The sequence below is a fragment of the Chelonoidis abingdonii genome, chromosome 19 (genome assembly GCF_003597395.2).
Source record: "Chelonoidis abingdonii isolate Lonesome George chromosome 19, CheloAbing_2.0, whole genome shotgun sequence".
Lineage (NCBI taxonomy): Eukaryota > Metazoa > Chordata > Testudines > Testudinidae > Chelonoidis > Chelonoidis abingdonii.
The window spans coordinates 40246447-40252633 of NC_133787.1; positions in this window are offsets into that span (position 1 = coordinate 40246447).

The following is a 6187-nucleotide window of genomic DNA, read 5'->3' on the forward strand; positions in this document are numbered from 1 at the left end:
CCCAACCCCAACAAGCCTCTGTGCATCCAGATCCCCCCACACACCTAGACCCCCCACTTAGCTGCCTGCACCCAGATTGTCCCACACAGAATTCTCTCACCACACACCTGGATCCCCTTCACACTGAGCCCCTTCACACTTGGATCCTGCCTGATTGAGCTGCCTGCCCCAAGGTGTTTCTGGGGCAAGCCCAGACCATGTGCTGTGTCAGGGTCGGGTGCAGCCTCACTGCTGAGTCTGTGTCCTGGGTGTAGGGGGGCTGCAGGGTGATCTTCCACCTTCCACAAGTCACTGGCCTGTGCTCCCCACTGCCATGCTGGAGCCTCTGCATTTGTTTATTGACAAATAAAACTTGCAGAATTTTAAAATATTGTGCGCAGAATTTGAAATGTTTTGGCACAGAATGTCCTCAGGAGTAGTAGCTGCACCAAGCCACCGAGAGCAATGAAATGGGGACGAGGGGAATCGTGAGGAAAGGACCCTGCAGTAGACATCCAGGGCAGCAAGCTTCGGGCCAGCCCGCGCTCGGCTTGTATTGAGAAGAGGAAGGCGAGGGCTTTCCCTCAGGAACTTTTTCAGCACCTTGTCCCTAAATTCTTATTCATGTTTCAGACGTATTCAGGTGTTTGTGTTGGAGTGCCAGCCAGATGCCGCAGTCCATGCTGCGGCCCTATTGTGCTGGCTCTATACACACGTCGAGTGACACAGCCCTGCCCTATAGAACTCCCAGTCGAAGAAAGGTCTCAGTGCACACTCAGCCAGAAGAGAGCTGCACTTGCTCATGCTACGGCTGAGTTTGGCCCCTTGTATGGGAGCCTTCGGCTTGCAGAGCGAGTGCCCTGCTGTGGTTACTGCTGCAGCCATCTCGGTGGGCCCTGAAACCCAGCAAGGGGCTTTTCCAGACCTGCTGAATTGCCTTGTTCCTGCTGCGGTTGGCTTTCTCTCATCAAGATGGTGAGCTCGGTGAGGTGGGGGAGACAGGCTTTCCATACCAAGGCTGGCTGGTGCCTCCCGCCCCAGGACCTGGCACGTTGTTTGTGAGTGTATGAATTTCAGTGCTGGAGAAAGGCACCTGGGTGACAGCCCAGCAGCAGGAAGGCCTCTGTCATAGGAGCAGCAGGTGCTGTATCCGTGTGAGCCTTCATTTGCCAGTGTCTCTCCCCCCTAGCATGTCTCATTAACATATGTGCAAACGTGGCTCTCAGATGCATGATCACCCAGTGCCCCAGCCCTGTTGAACTAGTTTGCATAACCCAGCACTCCCTTGGCTCACAAGAGTCACTGTGCTATCTGCACGGGCTGAAGTAACACACACTCCGATACTGTGCTGGGGGAACAGCCCCATCCGAGCAGCGTGTCCCTCACAATGTCACTTGCTCACGTGCTGCCAGCCCCTTGATTTCTGGAAGTGAGGGAGGAGCTGGCAGAGAGAACCCAGACAGAGCCCAGAGCATAGGAAGGAACTAGAGCCGCAGATGACCACAGGGTATTGCAAGTCCCCAGAGCTCTCAGTAAGCTGCACAAACTCTCCATTCCCTGCATGCTGCCAGCGTAGCACAGGAGTCTTGTGTCTATGTGTATGAAGGATAGAGGGACAGCTCTTGAAAACGGCAAATGGATGGTGGCTATTGGTAACACGCAACGCAGGAGAATCTGTTCCATCTTGTTAGGAGCTGAACGCTAAGTCCTGTTGTGCCTGCCCAGTGGACAGTAGGAGGGGCAGCAGTGGGGAGGGAATAAAGATTTACTCTCCTCTAATGGAAAAACAATGAGGCGTCCTTGTGGCACCTTAGAGACTAACAAATTCATTTGAGCATAAGCCTTCGTCAGCTACAGCTCACTTCATCAGACACATGGAGTGGAAAATACAGTAGGAAGATAGAGAGAGAGAGAAAAAACGTGAAAAAATGGGTACTCCCATACAACTCTAATGAGATTAATTGATTAAGGTGGGCTATTGGCAGGAGAAAAAAAGCTTTTGTAGTGATAATCAGGATGGCTCATTTCAAACAGTTGACAAGAAGTTGTGAGTAACAGTCGGGGGAAATTAACATGGGGAAATAGTTTTTAGTAATGACTCATCCACTCCCAGTCTTTATTCAAGCCTAATTTAATGGTGTCCAGTTTGCAGATTAATTCTAGTTCTGCAGTTTCTTATTGGAGTCTGTTTTTGAAGGTTTTTTTGTTGAATAATTGCAACTTTTAGGTCTGTAATTGAGTGACCAGGGAGGCTGAAGTGTTCTCTGACTGGTGGTTGAATGTTATAATTCTTGACGTTTGATTTGTGTCCATTTATTCTTTTACGCAGAGGCTGTCGGTTTGGCCAATGTACATGGGTACTTGTCATAGGTAGGGCCCACAGTGGCCATTCCTCCCCAGGCAGCGGAGCACCCCAGACAATTACTGTGATTGTACTGCAGCCATGCGGAGGCCTTAATGGGATCAGGGTCCCACTACTGAGTGCTGCACAAACAGGAAGACCTGGTCCCTGCCCCATAAGTTTACAGTCTAAGTGGAAACAAGATACAACAAACGAAAACAAATTGAGGGTAGCAGGGAGGGAGGATGAGGAGAGATGATCACATGGGCTAACAGTGACCTTGACATTTTGGTTCCAGAGCATTTTGGTTCCTGACCAGCGCTGCCCCCTGCCCTACAGCCTGGCCAGCAGCATTTGGTTTGTGAGCCTCCTGGCAGCAGTGGAACCTGCGGAGGTGGGATTTAAACAGGAGGATGACGCTGCTGGGGATGAGGTCAGGCAGCATGCTCCAGGCAGGAGGAAGCATGGAGATGTCTGTGGGAGAAGTGGGTGTTCAGGGCTGGAGTGGAGGGGCCTGGGAATGATGCAATAGGAGAAGAGCATATTATTATTCCTAGAATCATGTTTTGATGGTAGTGCCTAAGGCCCAGCCATGAGTGACACTGCATTGTGCTAGTTTCTGTACTAGAGTTGGGAGTCCCTGCCCTAGAGAAGGGGGAAGGGGGGAGAAGGGGAGAAGGCAGGAGCGGCGCCAGAGTTTTTGGCGCCCTAGGCAGGGGTCCTTCCACGCTCCTGGTTGGCAGCAATTCGGCGCGGGGGGGGGTCCTTCCACACTCCTGGTCTTCGGGGCACTTCAGTGGCGGTCCCAGAGCGAGTGAAGGACCCGCTGCCAAATTGTCACCAAAGACCTGGAGCGTGGAAGGACCCCCCGCCGCCGAATTGCCGCCGAGAGCCACAAAATGCCGCCCTCCCAAATCCTGGTGCGGTTGCCTAAATGGAAGCGCCGGCCCTGGGGGAGGGTCTGTGCCGTATGGCTTCTGCAGCACTCACGTCCTGCCCTGAAATGCCACCGGTTGGTTTACGTATGAGCACTAAACAGACAGGTGCCCGTTTCTCTCCTTCACTCCTGGACGTGCTGAGAGTCATGGTGGATTTAAATTCCTTCTGGTAAGCGAGTGCTTAGCCAGCATGGCATGAAGTACATGAGGCTACCTCAGATGGACCGGGCCTAGGGTGACCAGATGTCCCAATTTTATAGGGACAGCCCTGATATTTGGGGCTTTTTTTTATAGGGGCTCCTATTACCCCCCACCCCCGTCCCACTTTGTCACACTTGCTGTCTGGCCACCCTAACCGGGCCTGGCGGCACACAGCACGTGATGCCAGTATTGTGCCCATTCCTTGTCCCCACGTCCTTACACAAGCACCTGGGTTGGCAGGGGTCAGCAGCAGCGCCGTGTGGCATGCCTCTCCCTGCCCCACCTGCTGCACCCCCTCCCCACAGGGCAGGGCGCCCCCCAGGGGCAGGTGGGGAACTCCCAGGTAGCTGTGGCTCTGGCCAGGGAGGGGCTCGCTGCAGCCGGCCCCAGAGCTCAGGAGCGTCGTGGGGCGGGGGCTCCTGCTGTGATGCGAAGTGAGATCCGCAGGGGCGGGCGGCTCCCTGGCGGCCCCTCGGCTCCGCCCCTGGCTGCCTCTAGGGGGCGCGTGGGACGCAGCTGGGTCCCGCTGCAACTTATCTCACGCTGTTCAAGCCTGAGAACGGAGCGTGACACAGGTGGCAGAAGGGAGACCAGCGCATGCGCGCAGGGCCACTGTTCCGTTCGCCCCCGGAGTCGCGCAGGCGCAGCAGAGAGGAGGGGCCGAGGGAGGCTCCATGTCGCGGCGGGCCCTGCGCAGGCTGCGGGGGGAGCAGCGGGGCCAGGAGCCCCTGGAGCCGGGCGCCGGGCGGGCTGCGGCTGGGCCCCCGAGGGGGCGGGGGGAGGAGGGCCCGGGGCTTGCGGCCACGGAGGGGGCGGAGCGGGGCGGGTGTCAGCAAACCTGTACGAAGCTGGTGAGGAGCCGGGCGTGGGGCGGCGGAAGGACCGGGGGGGGGGGCTGGAGAGGGGCCGGGGCCGGGGCGGCGGAAGGACCGGGGGGGGGGCTGGAGAGGGGCGGCGGAAGGGACGCGGGGGGGGGGGCTGGAGAGGGGCGTGAGCCGGGGCGGTGGAAGGACCGGGGGGGGGGGCTGGGAGAGGGGCGGGGCCGGGGCGGCGGAAGGACCGGGGGGGGGGGGCTGAGAGAGGGCAGGGCGGAAAGGAGCCCGGGGGGGGGGGCTGGAGAGGGCGGAGCCGGGGGCGGTGGAAGGACCGGGGGGGGGCTGGAGAGGGGCGGAGCCGGGGCGGCGGAGGACCGGGGGGGGGGCTGGAGAAAGGGGCGGGCCCGGGGCGTGGCGGAAGGGACCGGGAGGGGGGGGCTTGGAGAGGGGCGGGGCCAGGGGCGGCGGAAGGACCGGGGGGGGGGCTGGAGAGGGGCGGGGGCCCCCCCGCGCAGCGGGGCAGGCGGGTATTCAGGGGGGGTCCCGGGGGGGCGGAGGAAGGACCCGGGGGGGGCTGGAGGAGGGGCGGGGCCGGGGCGGCGGAAAGGACCGGGCAGGGCCGGTGAAGGACGGGGGGGGGGGGGCGGGGGCGGAGAGAGGTGGTGGAAGGGAACCCGGGGGGGGGAGGCTGGAGGGTGGGGGGGGGAGCTGGAGAGGGGAGGGGCCGTGGAAGGACCGGGCGCTGGCCGTGCAGTACGGGGGTCCTAGCAGTGCCCCTTGCCCCAGACGAGCAGCTGGCCCAGGCTGTAATGCCACAAGCTGTCGCCGTTAGGCTAGAGCTGCCCGGTGGGGGGAGGGGGCACCGGCAGGCCCAGCATAGTGGGCAGGGATATCATGCCAGGCCAGCCCCCACTCCTTGCCTGTTTCCACCTCTGGGGCTGCCCCGGGGGGCTCCTCGGCCCTTTGCTGGCAGGGGATGGACCGGGTGGCTGGATCCCCCCATTTCTCCAGCAGTGACCGAGTCAGGGGGTCGGGCTGTGAGAGCTTGTGCTGCTGGCCCCTGGCTCACCTGTAGTCACTCATGACAAGTGCGGGGTGCCAGCGTCCCAGGTACCAGCCTGGAAGTGCAGCTGGGTGGCCAGTATCTTCCCAACCCACCTGGTGGGCATACAGCCGTCTAGGCTGAGCCCTACTGTTCACTTCTCATTCGCCTTGGAGCCTCAGTTCTGGTCCAGGTCCCCATTGAGAACAGAACCATGGCCCCTGGATGAGACAAGAGAGAACAGGTGGACAGGCAGACAGGGAGTAAGGAAACAAGGAGACAACCTTGGTGAGCATGACAGGCTCTGATCTCAGCACGCCAGCAGCCAGACTGCTGTCAGGTTTCTTGTAGGCTTCTGGTGAATGGCCAACTTTAGCTCCTGTCACACTGGCAGGGTTTTTCTCTCTCTTTCTGTAAATGTGAGTAAAATACAGATCCCTGCTCCTGGTGTGCAGCTTTGTGCTGGTGGGAGCCAAGACAGTGCAGACTCATCCAAGTATCCATCCCGCTGTTCTCCCCAGATTCCTGAACCTTGTACCCCTGTCTGCACAGATAACTAATGAAGAATTGGAGGATGATCTAGGATGCAAGGAGGAGAAAGCAGAGTCCAGACTGAATGTGCAAGATGGCCAAGGGAACAATGAAGAAGCTGAAACTGGTGAGCCAGAGAGTGATGGGCAGAGAGCTGGAGAAGACACTCAACAGCAGGATCAGACAGTGACCAAACTGCAGGTACCTATGAATGTTCAGCAATATCCACACCCGCTAGGGATTGATCATAATTATGAAGAGTTTTTTTACTCCCTCTTTGTTGGCACTGGTAGCTCTGTGCCTTACTGGGTTAGCGCATCAGTCTGTGACCTCTGGGGAC